This window comes from Chenopodium album, chromosome 2 (genome assembly GCF_948465745.1).
Source record: "Chenopodium album chromosome 2, dcCheAlbu1.1, whole genome shotgun sequence".
Taxonomy (NCBI): Eukaryota; Viridiplantae; Streptophyta; class Magnoliopsida; order Caryophyllales; family Amaranthaceae; genus Chenopodium; species Chenopodium album.
This window is the reverse complement of record NC_137835.1, coordinates 67,956,563-67,979,016: the sequence shown is the minus strand read 5'-3', so window position 1 is coordinate 67,979,016 and position 22,454 is coordinate 67,956,563.

The following is a 22,454-nucleotide window of genomic DNA, read 5'->3' as shown; positions in this document are numbered from 1 at the left end:
CATTGTTGGGCTGTCTTCTGGCTTCCCCTGAGCTTTGCTGACCAACCCTCATTAGTTGTGTAAGCCATGGCCAGGTGGTAAGTGGATACCACCTCGCCTATCTTGTGGATGAGCGGTCTTCCCTTGATTACATTGTAGGGTGAAGGGGAGTTTATCACGAGAAATTCTGCTCGGACATCACGTCTTTTTGACCTCTCTCCTACTCGGACTGAGAGTTCGATTATGCCTTCTGGGGTAAGCCCCGAGCCATTAAACCCGGTGACCTCGTAGTTTACTCTCTTCAGGTCTTTTCTGTCCAACTTCAGCTCATTGAACGCACTGATGTATATGATGTTGGCTGAGCTGCCTCCGCCTATCAGTATTCTATCCACCTCCCAGTTTGCAATTCTCATTGTCACCACCAGCGGGTCATCATGAGGGTAAATTATGCCCTTCTGGTCATATTCGTCGAACGTGGCTCGTGGCTGCGGGGGAAGAGGTGGCCATCTACGCTTATCATTGTCGTTTATTTGATGTATCATCGCCCGCAAGTCATCCCGCGCTCTATTAACTGTCCCCCCATGTACTGGACCCCCGCTGATCACGTACACCCTGCCCTCTGGCTTGCTATCTCTATCCTTGTCTTCAGCTGGGCCCTTCTGACCTCCTCTGTGGTCAGCTCGGCCCGCTCTATCCTCCTCCCTTCTTCTGGGAGGGTCACCACATTTCTTAAATTGACTCAAATATCCTCTCCTAACTAAGTCCTCTATGTTGTCCTTCAAGTGTGTGCATTCTTCAGTGGTGTGGCCATAGTCCCCGTGAAAGTCACACCACTTACTGGTATCACGACTCCTGTTTACCATCCTTGGAGGCCTTTGCCACTTATCATCAGCCTTATTTACGCTGAATATGTGAGATCTGGAATGGGTTAGTGGGGTATACTGATCAAACTTCCCAGGCCTTGGCCCTCTCCTTGGATCGGACCTTCTCAGTCCCACTGCCCTGTCCGCTTCTCTGCGGTTTTTCTCAGCCCTGCTTGGCTGGTCCACCCTGGGTGTGTTCTCTGCCCGGGTGACCTCTGCCCGCTTAACTGAGTCACCTGTTGCTTTCCTACCCAGCATTGCCCTGTCAGTCTCGTTTGCTTTGATGAACTCATGCGCTTTACCCAGCGCTTCAGCGAGTGTTTTGAGGCTCTTACGCCCCATGTATGCTATGAATGGTGACCCTGGTAGTAGGCCACTCTGCATTGCTAACAGCGCTACCTCCTGGCTCATATTTGGGATGGTTGTTGCCTCCTTGTTGAATTTGGTGATGAACTCCCTCAGGGGCTCATCCTTTCCCTGAACCAGGGACATCAGCTCGGTTGTCATCTTGGTTCTGTCCGCCAAGGTTATGAAATGCTCCATGAACATTCTCTTCAACTAGCTGTACGAGTACACAGAACATTTGGGGATGGCGCCGTACCATTCTGCTGCCAGCCCCTCCAGAGTTGGTGGGAAAGCCTTACACCAGACTGAGTCTGTCATGGTGTAGAGTACCATATGATTCTCGAAAGCTGATATGTGGCTTTTGGGTGTTGTGGTTCCACTGTACTTGCAGCTCGGCATCTTCACCTTTTCCATGGGTTCTTCCAGAATCTCCCGACAAAATGGGGAATCATCTGGAACAACCTGGATTCGCGCTCGTCTGTCTCTCTCCGGGCTGGATCCTCGCTCTGCAGCCGGCGACCTACTGCGAGGGACCCGCTTTTCCGGGCTGATTCGAGCGGGGGTTATTTCCTCCACGCTCCATTCTCGATTCAAGTTGCGAGCTTCCAGCTCCAATACCTTTTTCCTCAGTTGAATGAGCTCTTTATGTTTGGGGGTGAGAGTTGAGACTTCCGGCTTTTTCGCTGCGGGCTCCGCAGCTGCCGTTGTCGGTGATGGGCTTGCCCGCTTACCCATATTGGTAAGGACCGCTGTCATTGCAGCCAGCTGCTCCTTGCTGCACTTAGAGAGGTTCTGCAGAATGGCTGGCATATTTACGGGCTGCGGTTTCTGGGTTACAGGTGCTGAAACAATAAGCTCATTGTTCGCGCCTGTTAACGACATTCTGTACTTGAAAATAGAGCTGGATCCTACCGGATCTACTGGTTTCGCCGCTGCTTTAGCAATGGATGATGTCGATCCGATGGGGTTGGATTTCTATGAGATGGTCGATTTGGGGTTTCCGGTGGATCCTTTTGGATCGCTGGTTACTGGGGGTGTTTTTTGTGGTGTTTGGCTGGTCACATTAGTTTTGGACGCGGGTGTTTGTACAGTTTATTCTTCGGCCATGGTGGTTAGTTAACTAGTCCCTAGCTCAGTTGGTGAACCTCAAGTTAGATGAGCCAATCCCCTCCTTCTAGCGCTAATTGTTCCAGGTATGGATCCAAGGGTTCAGCTGGGTAAGCTAGGTCCCGTCAACAACCTACACACGGCAGCACACGTAAACTGCCCTCGGGGGTGGCTCGAGGAACCCCCCTCCGAAGCTTAAGTTAGAGAGTGTTTAGAGAGAGAAAGTGTACTTAGAGAGATAGAAAGTGTAATAACTTGAGTGTCTAACCTCTTTTCCGTTGTACTTTACCCTCTATTTATAGGCGTACTATCTCCTTCGTGGAGAGTTTAACCTGGTCAGCCCTGTGGGCTGACTCTGCCGGGCTGATGAGCCCTCCTTTAGTTGCTTATTAGGCGGTGAGTGTGCACCCTGGGGGCTGGGCGATAGTTCAGCGGGAGCTATCCTATACAGCAACTTTACAAGTATACTTATTGTTTGGTTCCAATTACACTATTTGGGCCGGTCCATAAATGATCCAATTATAAAGCCCAAAGACTGTTCAACTCTCCTAGTAGACCCAAGACTAGGGTAATTTACCAAAATACTTCATCCACACTCTTTCGCATCTGCAACAAAGTCACCCAACAAACTTTTACAGTATTATTACCTACCCAAGTACGCACCTTCCCAAGCCACATAAATTTTTTTACGGCTATTTCACAAAATGACACTGAGTATTTTAATAATTCACCAAATGCCATCAAAGTTTTCAAAATTCATCAAATGCCACCAAGTTTTTAACAAATTCACCAAATGCCACCGAGTTTTTAAAAAATTCACCGAGTGCCATTAATGACTAACGGTCGTTAACTCCGTTAATCATTAGGATTTAATTATGACACATGTCATGATATGATTGGTTCTTTTTTTAAAATATAACATTGTTTCTCGATTTTCGTGACGAAAATTGTTTGCTCCCCAAAGACTGTTCAACTCTCTTAGTAGACCCAAGACTAGGGTAATTTACCAAAATACCTCATCCACACTCTTCCGCATCTGCAACAAAGTCACCCAACAAACTTTTATAGTATTATTACCTACCCAAGTACCCAACTTCCCAAGCCACATAAATTTTTTTACGGCTATTTCACAAAATGGCACTGAGTACTTTAATAATTCACTAAATGCTATCAAGGTTTTCAAAATTCATCAAATGCCACCGAGTTTTTAACAAATTCACCAAATGCCACCGAGTTTTTAAATAATTCACCGAGTGCCATTAATGACTAACGATCATTAACTGATCCGTTAGTCATTAGGGTTTAATTATGACACATGTCATGATATGATTAGTTCTTTTTTTTAAAAATTAACATTGTTTCTCGATTTTCGTGACGAAAAATGTTCGCCTAAAGTTTTGGAGGTTATTTTGACCCTTTATGGGTTCAAATTAAGCTCAGAATTGGCAAAAAAAAAAAAAAAAAAAACAAAAATGTCCCGTTTTGTATGTCGAAAAATATACCGATTAGCGTATCATTAGTTTTTAACCATGAAAAATGATCAGGTAAGATTTAAGTGGTCATGTTTTATCCTTTATGGGTTTAAATTAAGCAAAACTTAGTTTTTCCAAGATCTTTCATTTCAAATTCTTTCTTTAAGCACTCTACTGCTATTGAAATCTCTTCAGGCCGGAGTTCCAATAATATTCAAATCATCAACATATACTACAATCATGATATATCCTAATACAAATCTCTTTATAAAAATTCATGGGCATATAGGGTCTTTCTTATACCCTTCTTTTAACAAGTACTTACTTAATCGATTATACCACATGCGCCCTAATTGTTTCAATTCATATAGAGATCGATTCAATTTTATTGAGTATTGTTCTCGAGAACCTGAATTTGCTTCTTCTAGCGGTTTAAATCCTTCTGGGAGTTTCATGTAAATGTCATTATCTAGTGGGCCATATAAGTAAGCTGTGACTACATCCATCAAGCGTAAATCAAGTCCTTCTCTTATTGCCAGACTGATTAGAAATCTGACCCGGTAAATACCCGATGGGAAATTTGGGGAAAAAAACTGTTTTTTCGGGACGGGTACCCGACCCGGGAAAATGACATGTTATCCGGGTCGGGATATGGGCCACATTTTTTAATACACGGGTACCCGAATTCCCGAAAATAAATTAATATTTTAAAAAAATCGCTACTAAGGGTCTAAGCCCAGCCCACATGCCCCTTCTGTTTTGATTTTTGAAACAAACTTAAGGTTCTCCGCCGCTCTCTATCTCCCTGCCTCTCTCTCTCTCTCTCTCTTCCTTCCTTCTTCTTCCTTGAGTTCTTCTCTGTTCTTCCTACTTGTACAACTTTACAATGTCACCACTACAACTACGACAGTACGACAAATTTCCCAGAAAAATCGAAACTTTCACAACCCAAAATCTCATATTTCGGATTTCCTACGTGCTACTTCACCCAACAATGTCGAGGTGGTCGGCGTTGCAGTGCGTTCTATGTTGCAACTTGCAAGACATGCAAAAGTACCTTGGGAGCAAATTAACTACACTTTTTAATTATACTTTCTAATATAATTTATTATTGCAAGACTGTACTTGCAATTTCTAATTAGATTTTTTTTCCTTCTAATTCTTTGTATATTTCAAATTTTATTATTGTTATTGAAATAAAGCTTTGTGTAATTGGTTATTTTGTATTTTGGTTGTTTGATTGTGTGGAGTTTGGGTAGCAGATCTAAATTGTTTTTCAATTTTTTAACTTTTGGGAGCAAATTAATTACAATCATTCAAAAATTCGGGTACCCTATATCCCGACCCGAATAATTCGGGTACCCGGAACTTGGGTACCCGAGATATTCGGGTCGGGACATGGGACAAATTAACAAGTACCCGAAACTCCGGGTACCCGAAAACCCGGGTACCCGGATTTGAACATCCCTACAGGAGAGTATGTCTCCTCATAATTAACTCCGTGTCTTTGTGAGAGTCCTTATGCAACTAATCGGGCCTTATATCTTACAATATCACCATTTTCATTTCTTTTTCGTACAAAGACCCATTTATATCTCACTGGTATTACACCTTAAGGTGTATGAACTACAGGTCTAAATACTCCTCTTTTTTCGAGAGATTTCAATTCAGTTTCAATTGCTTCTTTCCATTTTGGCCAATCGCTTCTTTGTCCACATTCATCAATAGATTTTGGCTCATGATCCTCATCATCATTGATGACATCTAATGCTACATTGCATGCAAAAAAATCATCGACATAGATTTGGTTTCGGTTCCATGTAATTCCAGACATGAATTTATTGAAATTTCTTAATTGTCAGGTATCTGAATATCTTTTTCCATCACGTCTAAGGTCTCTTCAGGAGATCCTTCAACATTAATAGCTTCCTCGATCTGGCAATTGTCAATTGTTGCTCCTTTTCTTTTCCGAGGATTTTTTATCTTTGGAACCGATGGGTATACCACGCTTCAGGCGTGCTTTAAAATCATTTGCAACTTGGGCTTGTCCTTTTGGGACATTAATCTTAATCGGAGCATTTTCAGCTGGTATATGAGACTTTGTCACTTTCTTTGGGTCAATAAATGAGTCTGGCATAAGTTTTGTAAATGAATTATCTTTTGGACTTCCAATTCACATTGTTTATTACGAGGATCTAGGTGAGATAATGATAATTCATTCCAACTAATTTCCTTTTCCAGTTGTTTGTTTTCTCCCCCTAATGTTGGAAAAACTAATTCATCAAAATGGCAATTTGCATAACGAGCCGCAAATATATCTCCTGTAGTTGGCTATAAGTACTTAATCATCGATGGAGATTCATATCAAACATATATCACTAGTCTTCTTTGAGGGCCCATTTTAGTGCGTTGTGGTGGAGCAATTGGAACATATACTGCACATCCAAATATTCTCAAATGAGATACATTTGGTTCCTGACCAAAAACCAATTGTGATGGGGAGAACTTATGATGACTTGTCGGCCTGATGAGAATTAGTGTTATTGAGTGTAATATAGCATGCCCCCAAGCATAAATTGGGAGCTTAGATTTCATAAGTAATGGTCTAGCAATCAATTGTAAATGTTTAATTAACGATTCCACAAGACCATTTTGTGTGTGAACATGTGCTACAGGTGTTTGACAGGCTCAAGTCGTAATCACCTAATAAAAAATAATACCTAAATCCACTAACTATGTAGATAGGGAAGAAGGGTCGAACCACAGGAAAACGAGTTAATTTATTCCTAATTAATCAAAATAATCTAAATTATCAAGTAACCAAATTGTTATTATAAAAAGCAATTAAACTACTAAGAGTAAGAATAGAAAAGAATAAAACTAAGAGGGAATACAATGAAATAAAAGCCTAGGGCATAGTTTCACCAATAAACAATATTCCAGGGTAAAACATAACAATCAATCATCAATGTATCAATTAATCAGATCATAAAGGGCTTTCGCTACGTATTACAATCACAGAGTTAATTTATCGGTATTAAATCTCATCTCTAGAATCTCAACTTAACCATTTATAATTAGCTTGCCTATTGAAACTAACCCTAAACATCAATTCTCATCTCTCGAATCTCGAATCAATATTGTTAAACTCATACAATTAAACCAGGCCTAATCTAATTGCATAGCATTAAATCAATCAATAGGAAAATAATTAAGCATTGATAATCAACAACCATAAATTACCCCTTCATATTATTTATTGGATCCCCATAAACCCTAGAAATAAAACTACTCACACATAATGAAATCTAAACTAAATAAAGCAATTAAATAAGTCATAAGAGAATAAAGGAAATAAAATTGCTGAAATTAATAGAGAAGAAATCGTTACCAAAATCAATGGAACTACAAAGTTGAGTCAAGAACAAGAGTTGAGAGAATTCTAGAGAGAGAAATAATCTAAGTAGAGAGAGAAAGTCTAAGAAAAAGAGATAAAAAAAAATCAAGTACTAAATCGTACTTAAATAAACTCTACAAGATTCCTAATTAGAAACTAAGAATTTGGCAAATCAGGTCCCCCAGAAAACACACGTCTGATCGGGCGAAGGGCCGCCCGATCGGGCCCGCCTTTTTTTCACACCTCTTCTAAGTAGCTGCGCCTAATCGAGCTAATGCTCACCCGATCGGGCGCGCCTTGCTAGCAGCACTTGACTGCGCGCCCGCCCGGGCGTAAGCTTACCCGATCGGGCCCGGCTTCACCTCGAGGCTTGGACTTTAATTGGGCTTGAATCTTCGGCCCAATCCGGATCTCTTCTTTGGGTCTTGAATAATTGGTTCAAATGCCCCGGTATCACATATACCGAGCCCTTAATCACCGGCTTGATGACTCTAACCGACCTTGGGCTTCAAAAACGGTCTTGCTCTTCTAATGTCCGTAGTTGCTCCATGAAAACCCGGGAAAATGCTCCAAAAGTGCAATTTCCTACAAAACTCAAGAAAAACTAGAAAAACACCAATTAGTAATAAAAGTGACTCTAAAGAGCCAAAAACACTACTAATTATGACCAAGGGACGGGGGTAAAACACTATATAAATTAGACACATCAGTGTTCAACACTAATCCTAATTGACATGCAATATTCATCAAAAGCCTGGGATGTGAATTCACCAGCGTAATCTAGACGAATAGCCTTAATAGGAAAGTTTGAAAAATGTGCTCATAATCTGATCAACTAAGCAAGTACTCTCGCAAACGCCAAGCCGCGAGTTGATAACAATGATACGTGTGACCATCTAGTTGATGCATCTATTAAAACCATGAAATATCTAAATGGCCCAGACGGGGGATGAATTGGTCCACATATATCCCCTTGTATACGTTATAGAAAAGTAACTGATTCATAATTTGTTTTAGCAAGTGCTGGCCGGATTATTAACTTGCCTATTGAGCAAGCAGCACATGAAAAATTATTATGAAGAATCTGATGGCTCTTCAATGAGTGTCCACATGAATTTTCGATTATTTTTCGCATCATTATTGAACCGGCATAGCCTAACCAGTCATGCCAAACTTTGAAGTCATCAGTAAACTTCTGGTTTACTATAACATGTGATTCAATTGTATTGATTTTTGTATAGTACAAACCAATGGAGAATGTAGGTAATTTCTCCATAGTAAGTCTATTTCCTTGAGTTACACTCATGATGTGAAGGAATTCATTATTTCCCTCACTAATTGTCTCAATATGTGTAGGCGTCGTTTGAAGTGCGCCTACGTTAAAGCATGTGGTGAATATGCTTGGCACTCATAGGAAGTGGAAATTGACATATACGATTAGGGACAAGGAAAGTAGGGAGCCGCCAACAAGTTTTTAAGGAACTTGTAAACCGTTCACGGATCATAAAAGGCAACCACGATAAAGGGATAACGATAGGCAACAACGATTGACCGTGAAGGTTACACCCCATTCATAATCCATGATATTACTAACTCCATATGGTTCGGAACCACGAAAGGAGGATCGGGGATGATGGTACGAAGTGAGTCATGGAGTCACATTCGCCCGTATTGGCCTCTACTCGATTCTTATAGTGAAAAGTGATTCCTGCGATCTCAAAGGCATACAAACAAAGATTCAATTTGGTCCAAACTATTATTATGCTAAATTGGTTTAATATTAATGCAACACATTATTCTAAAATATTAATGATCGCTTCGATTAATAACAAGATTAAAAAGGAACCTAATTCGGTTGTCCAAATTATCTTATTAGGCGTGATTTTCAATTACATATTCCCTTTAACATGCAATATGGTGATCAATAAATAATAATAGAATATACATTAATATTGGAAGCAATTTAACAATAATTCCAACAATATAAAATCGTTAGAAAAATAATAGAAATAAAAGGAACATAATTCTTACTTTGATTCTGTTTGCTTGCAACTATAAAATAATAAATGAGTTAGTAACTTCAAGAAAATAATAATAAAGACAATAATTAAATTAAATTAAATTAAGTAGAGTTGATTTGGGGCCAAACCCTCAAACAGTTCTACCTTTCACGCCTTGGCTTAAGGATAGAACCACGAGTAAAGTATGGACTCCTTGGAGTTCTTGAAGAAGGAATTTTGAAAGAAGAAGGGTAGGCTAGTGTTTAGGCTAGAACATAGAGGAGAGAAAAATAGAGAATTAATTGATGTCCCGTACATCAGAAATGAGGGGGTATTTATAGAAAAATTGTGCTGAGGGAACACACGGAACCCTAAAATGATAAAAACCCTAAAAAAAGTATACCGTGACACGGCAAAGTGTACCGTGACACGGGAAATCCTACCGTCAGACAGGGAACATTCCCGTGACATGGTATATTGTTGTGTGACGCGGGAAATATTTAGTGAACGGGGGAGAAAATGCGTTAAGGGTTTACGCAGAAAGGACACGGAAACCCCCGTGTCACAGCAGGTGCCCCATGTCACGGGGAATCCCAACGTCTGACGGGACAGTTTCCCGTGACACGGTGGACAGCTCCCGTGACGCGGGAGTCTGTGGTCCGTTTTTCCGTCTAAAATCATTTTTAACCCTAATTTCGCTCAGCATTTTAAGTGTCGGTTGATAATTTCGGGCCAATTCTGATTTATTATTATTATTTGGGCTAAAATAAGAAAATTAGTAAATAAAATAAATAAAAGGTTTGGGCCAAAATAATAAAACAATAAAATAAAAAAGGTTTGGGCTGAAATTAAAAAACTATGCTTTGACCGAACATCAAGACTGATCCATGGGTTAATTAAATACGATTTTTTAAGCACTCTCGGGATTAAATACTGAACCCGACCAATAGCGGCGGTGAAAGGTTGTTCATCATCGGATTTGTTTTGCGGAGACATTTTTAGGTGTCTACAGAAGCCCCCACTTTGACTGAGTTTGTAGAAACGTTAGTTTCGAAAACGATAGCCAAATAGCCGATAGAGACGGATAATGATTTAAGACTTTCTGCGATCCTAAATCACTCTGTATACACCGATACCCGTAGAAAATGTTAATTCCACAAATAAAAGAGTAAAAGGATATAATACGTATCTGGCACCAGTGTATCGGTGACAAATGAGTTTGGCAGCTTCCTATGCTTGAAGGAATCCACCGGATGACGTTCGTTGAAACGCTTTCCATGCCTGAGGAAAGCCGACTAGGGAATTTGGTAGCTTTCTAAGCCTGAAGAAACCTACCGGATGATACTTTCCATGCTTGAGGAAAGCCGACATATGAATTTGGCGGTTTTCTATGCTTGAAGAAATCCACCGGATAATACTTTCCATGCTTGAGGAAAGTCGACAAATGAAGAGATTGCAAGTCTCTGTGTATCGAGAACCTTGCGTCGTGAAATGATGGTGGTTCAATTGTCCCCGAACGTGGGCTGTAGTTGGTTCGCTTGCCCCGAACGTGGGTTGTAAATGGTCCGTTTGTCCCCGGACGTGGGATGTAGATGGTCCACTTGACCCCGGACGTGGGCTGTAGATGGTCCTCTTGTCCCCGGATGTGGGTTGTAGATGGTCCGCTTGTCCCCAAACGTGGGCTGTAGATGGTCCGCTTGTCCCCGGACGTGGGATGTAGATGGTTCGTTTATCCCCGGACGTGGGCTATAGATGGTCCGCTTGTCCCCTGACGTGGGCTGTAATTGAGACCTGCAAAATAAAATTTTCCAAGGGACTCGTATAGACTATGATTGACTTGACCAATTGACTTGACCAAGCTTGACTTGACATGACATGACATGTGTATGACTTGTGATTGTGTGTGTATAGTTTGAGTGTGTGTGCACAGACACAAGCAATCGAAAATGCAAAAGCAAAAATTTTCCGTCATTTTTGTCATGAAACGAGTGGAAGGTACTGACTTTCTCCCGAAAAAGAAAGACGTGAAAAATGAAGTTTTGTTTTTGAACTTCCCTCGATAAAAAATTTTGAAAAAGTTTTTGAACTTCCCCAAAAGAAAATAATGAAAAATGGGGAAGAAGTTTTGAACTTCCTCCTTGAGCAAGACGAAATGAATCGTATGGATTGAATTGCTTGTCTTGAAATTAATTTATGCATGATGCATGTTCTTAGGCCAGGAGCAAAGAACGATATATAGATGAAGTTATTATTGCATAATGAATGTTGCTTAGGTCAAGGAGCTAAGAACGATATGCTTTATATGATTACAAATCATTGATATATAAATGTTGCTCAGCACATTATGCGATGCATGAAACAATGAACATTGCTCAGGTTAGGAAGCTAAGAAAGTATACAATGTTTCTTTTAATGAATGTTATCTTGAAAGATGATGAAGCATGCATAGTGTTGAAACAAGATTTCATGATAAGGGCTCTTAAAGAGAAGGATGATTGATATGGATATGGATGTGTGAGTGAATTGTGTGAATGTGATACTAAGGTTGGCTGCAAGGGTTATGGTGATGGAAAGAGATGTGAGAAGAGTCAAAGATGATGACTCTTTATGCTGGGTAAGCTAATGTGATGTGGGTTCAAGCCCCCAAGTCTAGCTCTAAATGGGTAGGAATATAGAGATAAGCATTGGATATTCTTTGACTCAATCATGCATAGATATGAATATGAATGTGGACGCACCGCAATGTGAGGTTGCCTACGTATCCGTTAGGAATCAGGCCGAACGTAGCTCTAACCGAACTTTGCACAAGTGTGTGTACACCTCAAAGAGGTCTTTCGGGTTGTAATGTGGTTAAGCTGAAGGTTTAAGGAAGAAAAGGGGTAAAAGGCTCAAGACCCGAGAGAAGCCCCCAAGATATGCAATTATGTATTAGACTTTGCAAGTTTTATTTTTCATTTTTATTTTTCATTTTTTTTTTGAATTTCTTTTCTTTTTTTTTTATTTTTTTTGAATCAATGTAGGCAATCTCATATCATGCGGTCCATCACTCACTTAGCATTCATGTTTCTCAGGCACGGTACCGAGCACTCGATGAGAGACTCAATTTGAGACGTGTTCATATCAAAGACATTGGAACGAACACTTGCCTTTAGACATTGTTTTATTGTTGCTTTGCTGCTTTTTTTTTTTACTTGTGTTTTGAATGTTATACAATTACACAATCCCAGGGTTAAGTAAATGTGGGTTGAAGAAATGAAAGTCAAACGTTAGACGAGGCTCAAAATGGTTGATGAAGAAATGGAATGTGATTGAACAGTTAACACGGAATGACAGGGTTGCAAAGGTGCCTCAAGTCATTGGTGTACCTTGGTTTAGTTCGGTAATTTTTTTTTTTTTTTAAGAATGAATGAATGAATGAAAAATTCTATGATCGAGATGTAAAGGAAATTTGCTCATTTTATTAATGGAAAAGGTGAACGAAACACATGAAACATATAAAAATTTAAAATGGAAAACGTATGCTAGACATGAATGGGGGAATGAAGATGAATGATAAAGAAAGAAATCATGAAATCTTGCACGAAGGATCTGCTGTGCACCTTGTGTTCATTACTTCTTGCCGCCTAGAGGGACAGGAAGTTTGTTTGCATCCACCAAGTCTTGAATGACATCCTTCAAATTCCAACACTGCTCCGTAGTGTGGCCCCTTCCTTGATGGTACTTGCAATGGGCATTGGGATTCCATTTGGCGCTCCTTTCTTCAGGTTTTGGCTCTGGAAATGGCCCGATAGGTGTGATCAAGCCTTGACCGTAAAGGCGATCAAAGGCCGCATCATAAGTCATTCCTAAAGGAGTGTAAGTTCTTTTTTTCTTGGGAAATGGAGCATCAAGAGCTAACACTTCATTGAGATCAACTTGGCTGATATTGTTGGTAGTATTTTCGTGCTTAGAAGACGAAGTAGAAGGATGGTCGTTCTTCTTGTTTTTCCAAGTGTTATTATTGTTACTACCAGCAGTCTTTATTAGCTCATCCTCGATATTGATGCTGATGTCGTATACAGCTTCGAAAGTGTTCAGTGGAAGAAATTTGAGATGTTCCCTATATTTATGAGTCAGATTTTGAATAAAGAGGCGAACCATCTCTCTTTCTTTGGGAGGATCTACCAAGAGTGAAGTTGTTTCCCTCCACCTGTTTAGGTAAGCAGTGAAGCCTTCATTCTCTTTCTGTTTGAGAATGGAGAGTTCACGTTCAGAAGTTTTAGTTTGAATGTTACACTTGTAACGATTTATGAAACTGTCGGTGACATCTTGCCAAGTCGCTGTATGCTTGGCATCTAGGGAATAAAACCATTGTTGGCAAGCATGTTCTAAGGAGAGAGGGAACACCGTAGGGAAGAGTGTTATGTCCAATCCCTTAAGAGCCATGGTTGCAGAGAACGCCTTCAAATGGAATATTGGATTGTCAGTAGGCTGGAACTTTGGAATCTCAGCAGTGGAGAACTTTTCAGGGAGTATGTCCTTCACATCCAAAGGAGTGGGAGGTCGTTCCACATAAGTGAAATCCTCATAAATCTTACTCATTTGTGCCTTCAATTTGTCAAGGGTGGAAACAGTGACCTTGTTTTGTTCCATGGTAGTGACCCTAGTGGTAAGGGTTTGCATCATGGCAGACAGTGCCTCGATGGATTTGTTGATGTTCTCAATATCTTCTTTAGTGGCCATTGAAAGGTGATAAGTAATGTGGAGATGGCAAAGTTCTCTTTGAATGCCTATTAGATCTTATAGATTGTTGCGGTAATGACTCGAACCGTATTAATCTATCTCTGTTCCTTGACCAAGTACTGTGAAATAAAATAATTCACTTAATTGTTTGACTCATTGCTCAAGATAGGAAAGGAAGGAAAAAATAGACATTTGAAAACAGGTGAGAAAACTCCACTCATTTTTTTATTATGACGAAAATAGGGTGCATGAACCTAGTATACGATCATAAACGACCTGGTGCACGACTCGAGTCGGAACATAAAGAAAGTGTGTGGACTATACTTGACTCGTGAGTGACTAAGTGATGTTATCAGACTCGTGGTATGATCGTATGGCTAGACATGTAAACAATAACCAAAATGACTGACACGAGGACCAAATTAACACGGAAGACTAAAAAAAAGCTAGCTGGACTCAAGGGCACCGTGACACGGAAAACTGTACCGTGTCACGGTACAAGCTGTCGTGATGCGGTAGTTTTTTTTTTACTTTTTATTTTTGTGCTGGGTTTCCACCGTGCCACGGTGGAAACTGCCGTGACACGGTGAACTTTCCCGTGACACAGTGGATGCTGACGTGGCACGGGATTATTTTTTTTGCAGGAAATCCACCTTGCCACGGTGGATGCTGACGTGGCAAAGGAATTATTTTTTTTTTTGTGCAGGAAATCCACCGTGCCACGGTGGAAATTGCCGTGACACGGTGGATGCTGACGTGGCACGAATTTTTTTTTTTTTTTTTTTTGCGCTAATCGTTAGTCATAAAATAATCTACCATAGACAAAAAAAAAGATCGTTAAGGTTAGGATCAAAACGACCAAATATACACACATAAAACACGTAGGCACAATGATGCAAATAATAGTTCGCAACCTAAGGTCAAGTTCTATGTTCGATTATGGTCAGGTTTATTTGGTGTCAATAGCGTACTATACCATGGTTAAGAGTTTGGACGCGTTAGCAAGGCAGCCTCCCTTGAGGGTGTATGCCAACGAGCGGCTCCGTGAGTTCTAGATGAAATCGAACTCAACTCCATGGTTTGGGTGGATTTAATAACTCGGATGAATCCTTATTGCCATGAGCGTTTTTGGGTTGATAGAGCTTAAATCCCCCGGGGCTAAGACGCATGTAGAACACACATGTTTTTTTAGAAAAATCGAAGGAAGTTGACTGTGAGAAGATAAAACAAGCCACTGGACTGATTTTAGGACTGCCGTGACACGGCAGATACCACCGTGCCACGGTGCAGCCCGCCGTCATAGGGTGAACTGCACTGTGACTTGGCAAATTCTGCCGTGGCACAGCAATCAGAAGATCTGACTGTTGCCCTGTTTTCCTTCGTACACAATCAAGTTATTCAATTTATCCTACGGGACAGACCTAAATGCGACGTTAAAACGTCTATGCTTATGCAAAAATGCCAAATTAATCACAGGAATATTTTTCAAGAATCTTTCAAGTCTCATCCACTCATCTTAATTAAATACCGATCACTCAAATCGATAAATAACCAAGAATCCTCCCCAGTGGAGTCTCAATATGTGTAGGCGTCGTTTGAAGTGCGCCTACGTTAAAGCATGTGGTGAATATGCTTGGCACTCATAGGAAGTGGAAATTGACATATACGATTAGGGACAAGGAAAGTAAGGAGCCGCCAACAAGTTTTAAGGAACTTGTAAACCGTTCACAGATCATAAAAAGCAACCACGATAAAGGGACAACGATAGGCAACAACGATTGACCCGTGAAGGTTACACCCCATTCATAATCCATGAGATTACTAACTCCATATGGTTTGGAACCACGAAAGGAGGATCGGGGATAATGGTACGAAGTGATTCATGGAGTCAAATTCGCCCGTATTGGCCTCTACTCGATTCTTATAGTGAAAAGTGATTCCTGCGATCTCAGAGGCATACAAACAAAGATTCAATTTGGTCCAAACTATTATTACGCTAAATTGGTTTAATATTAATGCAACACATTATTCTAAAATATTAATGATCCCTTCGATTAATAACAAGATTAAAAAGGAACCTAAACCGGTTGTCCAAATTATCTTATTAGGCGTGATTTTCAGTTGTATATTCCCTTTAACATGCAATATGGTGATCAATAAATAATAATAGAATATACATTAATATTGGAAGCAATTTAACAATAATTCCAACAATATAAAATCGTTAGAAAAAAATAATAGAAATAAAAGGAACATAATTCTTACTTTGATTCTGTTTGCTTGCAACTATAAAATAATAAACGATTTAGTAACTTCAAGGAAATAATAATAAAGACAATAATTAAATTAAATTAAATAAAGTAGAGTTGAGTTGGGGCCAAACCCTCAAACAGTTCTACCTTCCACGCCTTGGCTTAAAGACAGAACCACAAGTAAAGTATGGACTCCTTGGAGTGTTTGAAGAAGGAATTTTGAAAGAAGAAGGGTAGGCTAGTGTTTAGGCTAGAACATAGAGGAAAGAAAAATAGAGAATTAATTGATGTCCCGTACATCAGAAATTAGGGGGTATTTATAGAAAAAATGTGCTGAGAGAACACACGGAACCCTAAAAAGATAAAAACCCTAAAAAAGTATACCGCGACACGGCAAAGTGTACCGTGACACGGGAAATCCTACCGTCAGACGGGGAACATTCCCGTGACACGGTATACTGGTGTGTGACGCAGGAAATATTTAGTGAACGGGGGAGAAAACGCGTTAAGGGTTTACACGGAAAGGACACGGAAACCCCCGTGTCACAGCAGGTGCCCCATGTCACGGGGAATCCCACCGTCAGACGGGACAGTTTCCCGTGACACGGTGGACAACTCCCGTGACGCGGGAGTCTGTGGTCCGTTTTTCCGTCTAAATTCATTTTTAACCCTAATTTCGCTAAGCATTTTAAGTGCCGATTGATAATTTCGGGCCAATTCTGATTTATTATTATTATTTGGGCTAAAATAAGAAAATAAGTAAATAAAATAAATAAAAGGTTTGGGCCAAAATAATAAAACAATAAAATAAAAAAGGTTTGGGCTGAAATTAAAAAACTATGCTTTGACCGAACATCAGGACTGATCCATGGGTTAATTAAATACGATTTTTTAAACACTCTCGGGATTAAATACTGAACCCGACCAATAGCGGCGGTGAAAGGTTGTTCATCATCGGGTTTGGTTTTGGGAGACATTTTTAGGTGTCTACAATATGGTATCCATTTTGTCGAATATCTTTATAACTTAGTAAATTTCTTTGAGATTTACGGGAGTATAATGCATCAATAATTTCCAATTTTGTTCCCCTTGGCAATAAAACATTTGCTCTTCCGGAGCCTTCTATAATTTTTTTACTACCTGATATAGTACTCACATTAATTTCTTTCATCATCAATTGCAAAAAAAATTCTTATTCTTAAGTATGGTGTGAGTGGTAGCACTATCAACTAAACATAAATCTTCACCATTGGTTGATGATTGAGCTCCAAAGGAATTCATATTCTAAGAATTAAAGGAACTACAATAAGATTCACAATATCAAATAACTTAATTAATAAATGATATAATGAAATATCCGAAAACATAAAATCTCCAAAAACAAAAAATTGTGCTATATCAAATGTCCCGTAAATCATAAAGTCATAGTACTACGATAAAATTCTATAAGAAAATAAATTCAAGCTAATTAATAGGTTTTATTGGCCAGATGATCAAAATTTATTCAATTGTTTTCTTTAGGATTAGGAAAGAAATCAACCGCTTCTAGGTGAGTTGTATTACTGTAATGAATATTTCAAGTCATCCTACACTTGAGCCCCACTGTGATCATACAATTAAGCATGGTGGCGTCCAAAGGGAAGGAAGCTAGAGTAAAAGAGTCGCCAACAAGTTTTAGGAACTTGTAAACCGTTCACAGGGTGAAGGTTACACCCCTTAACAATCCAGGAGATCGTTAACTCCAATAGGTCTGGAACCATGACTAGAATTTCGGGGATGAAGGTACAAATCCAACCTAAAAGATATTGAACCTGTCCTAAAAATAGGCTTCTACTTTATTCTTCTCGTATTCATGTGCGCTTTCTAACTAACATACAATCAATAGGTTTACCCTAAACCTGTTTAATCTATGTTGGTTGAATATTAATGCACAAATAAATCTATTATTGGCGAACACTTGAATTATAATCATATTAACCTAAACAAGATTATCAATTATCTTATTAAGTGTGATTACAAGTACAAATTCCCTTTAAACATGCATAAAAGGCGTGATCAAGCAATATCCATAATAATAATATATCAAGCAACATAATAATCATCATAATAATAATATTAATCATGTTAAAGCATAATAACAGCAAGATCCTAGGCATGATACTAACAAGATTAATAACAAACCCTAGCATGTCACTAAACATCAAAGATCAAAGCTTTAGCCTTAACATGATATTAGGAAAGAAATAGGAAGCATCATAATAATCATATTTGATATTAGAAATATTAATTAACCCTAAACATGATACTAGGAAGCAATAAAACGTCCTAACATGATACTAGGAATCAACAACATAATCTAAGCATGATTTCTATATCAAAAGAATAACAATTAAAGCACTTATTTCGATGCCTCGTATCTCTTTCTAATAACAAAATACACATGTTAGTAGCTTCAAGAAAAATATAAAATCAAACAATTAAATTAAATAATTGAAATAAAGATTAGGGACCAAACCCTCATAAATTATTAACCTTTCACGTCTAGGGCGAAGGCAACTTCGAACTTGGCTAGGTGTGTCTAAAACTAATGTATGAGGAATTTTGTAAAAGGGAAGGTTTAGAAAAAGAATAGAGAGAGAGAAAGCTCCTAGTTTTTAGAGAGAGAAGATTGTAGATGTAGATCATGAATGTAGATGATTTGAAAACAGAGAGATACGACCCCTATTTATAAGAAAAATAGCACGGGATCGAAGAAAATCATATTCGGAATAAAATTCCTCCTGTCGCAAACAACAGGAGCCAGCGCTAAACGACGAGCTCGTCGCCAGGCGACGAAGGCCAGCGCCAGGCGACGAAGGTCGGACGACTCTGTCGTCTCGCGCTAGTCCAAAAGTCAACGCGCTTTCCACGCGTAATTACCTTCAACACCGGTTGCAGGTAATTATGAGTCCGAGCAATTTTCAAAATATATTTAATATATTTTATTCTAAATAAAACGTTCTTTTAAAAATATAATTAATAGGACCTCCTCTAGATCATCGGGCCACCTTTAAAAATCATTGGGCCTAATTTAATTTAATCCATAACTTACTCATAAGTCATCGAAATTGGACCTATAATATATCATAGGAAAGCTCTTTTCGAGCCCAATCCAACTACACTATTATTGGACCTTTATTATGGACCAAACCAAATTGGACTGGCTATTTTTCATAAATAGGAGTAAGAAAGAAATATTTTTAGAAAACAGAAAGAGAAATATAAAAACACCCTCATCATTAGACTTTCCACACTTTCACTTCGTTCGATAATCAAACGACATGAAAGGTATTCATCACCGGGTTTGGTTTTGGGGATACACATTTTGGGTGTCTACAATCACCGTAATCAAAATCACCTTCGTCATACTCATACACCAAATTTGTTTTCGCTTTTTTTCTCCTTTGTGTCTGATTGATTGTTCGTGACCAATGGCCCTTTCCTCCCCAACGGTAACATATATTTTCACTTTTATCCTTCTCATTCTTATTTCTATATTTATTATCCCACTTCTGGTGAGAGTATGAATTCCTAAAATGACCACCTAACCCACGACCATATACACGTCAGTGGCCGCGGCTACGGCCTCGACCACGACTGTTGGCGTGATCTCTAGCCTTTTGCTTTTTCCCACCACGTGATGTCGCATTTGCTTCAGGGAATGGAGTAGAGCTAGTTGGGCGTAATTCATGATTTTTCATTAATAATTCATTATTTTGCTCATCCACAAGGAGACAAGATATCAATTTAGAATATTTTGTAAAACCCTTTTCACGGTATTGTGTCTGCAGGATAACACTGTTTGCATGAAAAGTAGAGTATGTTTTTTCTAACATTTTTGCATCCGTGATTTTCTCTCCACATAATTTTAATTGTGACATAATTCTAAACATGGCTGAGTTGTATTCACTCACATACTTAAAGTCTTGTAATCTTAAATGTAACCAATCATAACGAGCTTTTGGTAATATCACAGTTTCCTGGTTGTCATACCTTTCCTTTAGATTACTCCAAAGGACTTGTGTGTCTTTAACAGTCAAGTACTCAGTCTTAAGGCCTTCATGAAGGTGATGGTGAAGGAATATCATAGTTTTAGCCTTACCTTGGCTTGTTGTAGTTTTTTTTTTTTATTATTTTTTTTTTTTAGTGTTACCAAGTCCTTTTGCATCTAAATGTATTTTAGCATCTAACACCGAAGACAGGTAGTTGTTTGCAGTAATATCAAGAGCGATTCACGGGAAGACTGATTTCCCTTTAATTTTTTTTTTCGTCTGCTCAATCGTTAAGAGATGGGGCTAATAACGTGTTAAATATAGAAGAGAAGATATAGAGAGATAGAAAATTTTTTTACGTTATATCTCTTATTCCATCTAGTACGGGATATATATACATGTATATTGACTAAGGTTCCATCAACGAATAAGATCAAATACCCAACTTTAGAGTATTCTAGATAGTACATGGGATAATAGTCATCCACATTTAGATATTTCATAACAAAAATCACATTTGTAACTCTTTTTTTTTTTCTTCAACACCATGGCTACCTTATGAAGCTTTAAATTTCTCCCTCTCAATTAAAGCAAACCTCTTCTCTTCTACTTGTAATAATAATTTTTTTTTACAAAAGTACATGAAATTCTCTCTCTAGCTGAGAGCTTCTCCCACTAGAATTGTGGGGTTTTTGTTCTTCAAGTGAACTTTGAACTCTTCCTTGTTTGTTCTGCTGCATGCAACCAATGAGCTGATGGCTCTTCTATTTTGTCAGACATAAGATTTGCAAAACTCTTCCCCTTCTCTTTGTTTTTTCGAACTCCCAATCAATTTTGTTCTGAGTTTTTACTCTTCTATTCTCATCTTCTGTCAGCATATCCTTCAAATCATTGCATTAATTCTTACAAGTTAACCCATTCAAACTCTAATTTCTGCCACTTGGCTTTCATGCATTCCTGTTTCAGTAACCAAAACTCCTATAAATTCCTCCTAGTTTCTTGTTGTTCTTCATCAATCTTCCCTCTTCTCTTCTCTTCTGTCTGTTTACATGGAAAACTCACCTCCTTATAGACATCCTAACCACAGGGATGTTTCTCAATCAAACAAGTGTCTCCGTATGGGTGGTGTTGCTGAACCACCAGAAAAATTTTCTTTTATAGGGCCTATTAACTATAACCAATGTGCTATTGGCAGGTTTATTGGTGCGAATCCCCCCCTGCTGCTTACATTCAGCATATTGTCAATCAACGGTGGAGAAGGAGGGGATACATCAAGGTGCATAATTCTGGTGCTTTCTATCTCTTTGAATGCTACAACGCATCAGACCTGTCGGGAATTCTCCGTATTCAATCTGCTATCTTCAATGGTAGAATCATTAATCTCCGGAGGTATCATCACTCTTTTAACCCTTTTCTTATCAATTTTAATTCTACTGCTATATGGGTAAGGATTCATGGCCTCCCCTTTCTTTACTTAACTCGTGAATGGGCATCTCAAATTCTTTCACATGTTGGTTATATTCAAGAATTCGAATTTAATGGGCAAGGCTTACCTCCTACTGCTGATATGCGTGTGAAAATGGTGATTGACCTCACCCAACCTCTTATTCCTGACTGTTTTGTCCCTCTAGAAGGTGACCGGATTATCTGGGTTCACTTTCGTTATGAGGGTATTTTCCGTTTTTGCAAAAATTGTAGTTTTACAGGGCATTCAGAGAAGAAATGTCGTATTGCTCAAGACGTGGCAACACGAAGACTTAAAAGCCGTGTTGTTGCTCTCGAAAGCCATGGGATGAGGGTCTTGTATGGCCCTCGTGATTTTAACTATTATTCAAACCTCATTAGAGGTCTTCCTAACAGGGAAAGATACAGGAACCCGGAAGCAAATCTTGTTCGCCCTGAGGAACCGGAGGATATTCCGATGGAAGACCGCAATCTCAATGGCGACGGTGACTCAGACTCAGAGGATTCATGTGATACTTCTGGTGGTAGCGGTGGCTCTGCTTAATATCATACGGGACCTGACTATATCTCTTCTTCTTCTTCTTCTGGTCGTGGCGGAGGGAATTCTCCGAGGGCTGTAACGCCTCCAGGGACTCGGCTGGGTTTGGGCAGAGATCCCTATGCCCAATTCTTCCCTTCAGCTCGATTGAGTGATGTGAATTCACCCCATTTCTCCAATGAGCTTTCTCGTGTGGTACATTCTAATTCTATTCGTGCTTCTTCTGATAAATTACTATCTGCTGCTATGAATGTCTCTTCAGGTGTCTCTCCTCTAGTGGTGGG